The 6,215-nt window shown below is 28.9% G+C and overlaps 1 pseudogene; it reads right to left on the bottom strand.

Moving 5' to 3' along the window:
• Window positions 1-368: 368 nt before the first annotated feature.
• On the bottom strand, window positions 369-478 carry LOC139878857 (U6 spliceosomal RNA; annotated as a pseudogene).
• Window positions 479-6,215: the final 5,737 nt, after the last annotated feature.

Raw genomic sequence — 6,215 nt, 5'->3', positions numbered from 1 at the left:
GTTTTAAGCATGTTTATTCTCAGGTGATTATTAAGAGCTTCCGCTGTCGCATACTTAAATAAGAACGAGATTTGGAGTCCATGCTTGTATGATATTGTGTAAAAACTGCATTCAAGAAACTTATTTTGTTGTAACATATTTGTATTGTAAACCATTATGTAATGGTCGTGTGTAAACAGGATATTTTAGATTATCATTATTTGATAATCTACGTAAAGCTTTTTAAACCTTTATTGATGAAATAAAGGTTATGGTTTGTTTTAAAATGAATGCAGTCTTTGAAAAACGTCTCATATAGAGGTCAAAACCTCGCAACGAAATCAATTAATATGGAACGTTTTTAATCAATAAGAACGGGACATTTCAGCAAAAATTTGGACCATTTCTCGATTTGTGCGTGTCATCCTTGCGGAGGGGCCATGCTAATCTTCTCTGTATCGTTCCAATTTTATCGGATGCCCAAAGTCGACAAAAGAGCTACGCTGACATTAAAAGAAAAGATATAGAATTTGAAATTGGAGAGATGGTCATGCTTAAAGTTGCACCTTGGAAAGGCTTTGCTCGATTTGGTAAACGAGGGAAATTAAATCCAAGGTATATTGGACCATTCAAGATTATTGATCGTGTCGGACCAGTAGCTTACCGACTTGAGTTACCTCAACAACTCGCGGCTGTACATAACACTTTCCACGTCTCGAATTTGAAGAAATGTTTTGCTAAAGAAGATCTCACTATTCCATTAGATGAAATCCAAATCAACGAAAAACTCCAATTCATCGAAGAACCCGTCGAAATAATGGATCGTGAGGTTAAAAGACTTAAGCAAAACAAGATACCAATTGTTAAGGTTCGATGGAATGCTCGTAGAGGACCCGAGTTCACCTGGGAGCGTGAAGATCAGATGAAGAAGAAATACCCGCATCTATTTCCAGAAGATTCGTCAACACCTTCAACAACTTAAAATTTCGGGACGAAATTTATTTAACGGGTAGGTACTGTAGTGACCCGAACTTTTCCATGTTTATATATATTAATTGAGATTGATATTTACATGATTAAATGTTTCCAACATGTTAAGCAATCAAACTTGTTAAGACTTGATTAATTGAAATATGTTTCATATAGACAATTGACCACCCAAGTTGACCGGCGATTCACGAACGTTAAAACTTGTAAAAACGACATGATGATATATATATGGATATACATATGGTTAACATGAGATTATGATAAGTAAGTATCTCCATAAGTATATTAACAATGAGTTATATACATATAAACAAGACTACTAACTTAAGGATTTCGAAACGAGACATATATGTAACGATTATCGTTGTAACGACATTTAAATGTATATATATCATATTAAGATATATTAATATATCATAATATCATGATAATATAATAATTTAACATCTCATTAGATATAATAAACAATGGGTTAACAACATTAATTGAGATCGTTAACTTAAAGGTTTCAAAACAACACTTACATGTAACGACTAATGATGACTTAACGACTCAGTTAAAATGTATATACATGTAGTGTAATTAGATGTATTAAAATACTTTTGGAATACTTCAAGACATATATCAAAACACTCATACTTAACGAAAATGGTTACAGTTACTTTCCCATTCTTTTCTTTCATCAAGAATTCTAGTCGTATTCTTACCCGTATTATACACAGCTTCAAAACGTACTTACTATGGGTATATACCAATAGGAACTAGCATGGGATTCCACTCTTGATTATATCATGTATGACTAATCAATTTTAACTTCTACCATGAGCTAGTCAACTAACTAGAACTTCTTTTAACCTCACTCACCAATTACCACTCATCATTCACTCCATTTCACTTCCAATTCTCTTTCTAATTCTCTCTCAACACACACACACTATTATGAACGTATTTTTCCATTAGTTAATCATCATCTTCATCAAAAATCACTTCAAGAATCAAGCTATAATCATCATAGGAAGAACACTTCAAGAACACTTCAAAAATCCCATCAAGTTTACTAATTTACTTCCAAGCTTTCTAATCCATTCCAAGTAATCATCTAAGATCAAGAAACCTTTTTTATATACAGTAGGTTATCTTTCTTATTCAAGGTAATATTCATATTCAAACTTTGATTCAATTTCTATAACTATAAACTATCTTAATTCGAGTAAAAATCTTACTTGAACTTGTTTTTATGTCATGATCCTACTTCAAGAACTTTCAAGCCATCCAAGATCCTTTGAATCTAGATCATTTCTTGTCACTTCCAGTAGGTTTACCTACTAAACTTGAGGTAGTAATGATGTTCATAACATCATTTGATTCATATATATAAAACTATCTTATTCGAAGGTTTAAACTCGTAATCACTAGAACATAGTTTAGTTAATTCTAAACTTGTTCGCAAACAAAAGTTAATCCTTCTAACTTGACTTTTAAAATTAACTAAACACATGTTCTATATCTATATGATATGCTAACTTAATGATTTAAAACCTGGAAACACGAAAAACACCGTAAAACCGGATTTACGCCGTCGTAGTAACACCGCGGGCTGTTTTGGGTTAGTTAATTAAAAACTATAATAAACTTTGATTTAAAAGTTGTTATTCTGAGAAAATGATTTTTATTATGAACATAAAACTATATCCAAAAATTATGGTTAAACTCAAAGTGGAAGTATGTTTTCTAAAATGGTCATCTAGACGTCGTTCTTTCGACTGAAATGACAACCTTTACAAAAACGACTTGTAACTTATTTTTACGACTATAAACCTATACTTTTTCTGTTTAGATTCATAAAATAGAGTTCAATATGAAACCATAGCAATTTGATTCACTCAAAACGGATTTAAAATGAAGAAGTTATGGGTAAAACAAGATTGGATAATTTTTCTCATTTTAGCTACGTGAAAATTGGTAACAAATCTATTCCAACCATAACTTAATCAACTTGTATTGTATATTATGTAATCTTGAGATACCATAGACACGTATACAATGTTTCGACCTATCATGTCGACACATCTATATATATTTCGGAACAACCATAGACACTCTATATGTGAATGTTGGAGTTAGCTATACAGGGTTGAGGTTGATTCCAAAATATATATAGTTTGAGTTGTGATCAATACTGAGATACGTATACACTGGGTCATGGATTGATTCAAGATAATATTTATTGATTTATTTCTGTACATCTAACTGTGGACAACTAGTTGTAGGTTACTAACGAGGACAGCTGACTTAATAAACTTAAAACATCAAAATATATTAAAAGTGTTGTAAATATATTTTAAACATACTTTGATATATATGTATATATTGTTATAGGTTCGTGAATCAACCAGTGGCCAACTCTTACTTCCCGACGAAGTAAAAATCTGTGAAAGTGAGTTATAGTCCCACTTTTAAAATCTAATATTTTTGGGATGAGAATACATGCAGATTTTATAAATGATTTACAAAATAGACACAAGTACGTGAAACTACATTCTATGGTTGAATTATCAAAATCGAATATGCCCCTTTTTATTAAGTCTGGTAATCTAAGAATTAGGGAACAGACACCCTAATTGACGCGAATCCTAAAGATAGATCTATTGGGCCTAACAAACCCCATCCAAAGTACCGGATGCTTTAGTACTTCGAAATTTATATCATATCCGAAGGGTGTCCCGGAATGATGTCGGTTACCAGGTGTTCACCATATGAATGATTTTTATCTCTATGTATGGGATGTGTATTGAAATATGAAATCTTGTGGTCTATTATTATGATTTGATATATATAGGTTAAACCTATAACTCACCAACATTTTTGTTGACGTTTTAAGCATGTTTATTCTCAGGTGATTATTAAGAGCTTCCGCTATCGCATACTTAAATAAGGACGAGATTTGGAGTCCATGCTTGTATGATATTGTATAAAAACTGCATTCAAGAAACTTATTTTGTTGTAACATATTTGTATTGTAAACCATTATGTAATGGTCGTGTGTAAATAGGATATTTTAGATTATCATTATTTGATAATCTACGTAAAGCTTTTTAAACCTTTATTGATGAAATAAAGGTTATGGTTTATTTTAAAATGAATGCAGTCTTTGAAAAACGTCTCATATAGAGGTCAAAACCTCGCAACGAAATCAATTAATATGGAACGTTTTTAATCAATAAGAACGGGACATTTCAAATTAACCCATGGTAATAAATTAAAATCAACACGTCGAACATCATGATTACGGAAGTTTAAATAAGCATAATTCCTTTATTTTATATCTCATCGCACTTTTATTTACTGTCATTTTATTTATCGCACTTTTAATTATCGTACTTTAAATTATCGCATTTTTATTTATCGTCATTTACTTTACGCTTTAAATTAAGTTATATTTATTTTTAATATTTTACATTAGGTTTTAACTGTGACTTAAGACATAAAATCGACAAACCGGTCATTAAACGGTAGAAACCCCCTTTTATAATAATAATACTACTTATATATATATATTTATACTTATATACAAATATAGTTTTAAAAATATAGCGTTAAACTTGGCTAGATCCCTGCGGAACGAACCGGACTTACTAAAAACTACACTACTATATGATTAGGTAAACTGCCTATAAGTATTGTAGCAAGGTTTAGGTATATCCACTCTATAAATAAATAACTTGTGTAAAATTGTATCGTATTTAATAGTTTTTCATAATAAATATATAACGATTTCGTACCCCTTCGCTTTAACATCAGTAGGTCACGACTTGGTGGCTGTTCTTGGGGTGTTCTTGAGCACACTAATGTGTCGGGTGGGTTAGTTAGGCGAAGATATATATAAGACTCGCCGAAAACTGATTCCCGGGGCTCTAGTTATGACCCGATGAACTTTTAATTAAAACTTATGGTTATTAAATAAGACTTATGATATAAATAATGAATTTCATTATTAATAAATTACTTATGATATAAAAAGTAATTAATTTAATTTAAGACTTATGATATATATATATATATATATATATATATATATATATATATATATATATATATATATATATATATATATTCATTATATCATTTATTAATTACTTATGATTTAATTAAAGTTATGATTAATAATACTTTTATTATTAATGAAAAATACTTATGGTAAGTATTAAACTTATATTATGAGATTATTATAATAAGACTTATAATAAGGATTAATTAATTATTTAATTATTATAAGGCTTAGTTATTATTTAATCATAATTTAATTATTAAATACTTATGATTTAATAATTATAATTAGAAACTTATGATATGATTGATAATTCATTATTAATTAATAATACTTATGATATGATTTAAAATCTATTATTAATTAATAATACTTATATTATGACTAATATTTAATTAATTAATTAAATAATTATGTTATATTAATTATATCATTTAAACTTATGTTAACTTTAATAATTCATTTAATTTAATTAAACTTATGTTATGACATAATTATACATATATGACTTTAATTAACGTTATAACCTATATTATTATTATAACTTATACTTTTAAAATTAACATTGACTATATTTGACCAAGGTTGACTTTTGAGTTGACTTTCGGTTGACTTTGACTTTCAGTTGACTTTTGTTGACTTTCAAATTAAGAAAACTTTCCTAACTTAATAACTTTCTAAAAATAGAAACTTTCTAAATATGGAAACTTTCTAAATTTGGAAACTTTCCAAAAATAGAAACTTTCCTAAAATATAAACTTTCCTAAAATAGAAACTTTCCTAAAATAGAAACTTTCCAAAAATAGAAACTTCCAAAAATGGAAACCTGCTAAAAATAGAAACTTTCTAAAAATAGAAAGTGTGTGTCCGTACGCTGTTCCGATCAAACCGATGCATGTTGAGTGTTGTTCTATGTCTACTTGCAACATGTACTATAGCTATCATACTAAGACTTGACCTAAGTTAGTTATTTATATGACCTGCTTTATTTATAGGTCGACGTTGTGATCATTCCTGATCACTTTACTTCATTGCTATTCGCATTTTTGTCTGGTTACTTCATTTCCTTTAAGGTGAGTTATAGTCCCGTTTTTACATACTTTTCAAAGTATATTTTTGGGATGTGATTACATGCATTTTATTTTACGTTTAGAAACTGATAATGCTAAAAACGAACATATATTTCATAGCATTATCC

Source organism: Rutidosis leptorrhynchoides, chromosome 11, assembly GCF_046630445.1.
Source record: "Rutidosis leptorrhynchoides isolate AG116_Rl617_1_P2 chromosome 11, CSIRO_AGI_Rlap_v1, whole genome shotgun sequence".
Lineage (NCBI taxonomy): Eukaryota > Viridiplantae > Streptophyta > Magnoliopsida > Asterales > Asteraceae > Rutidosis > Rutidosis leptorrhynchoides.
This window is presented reverse-complemented; position numbering and strand designations above follow the sequence as displayed.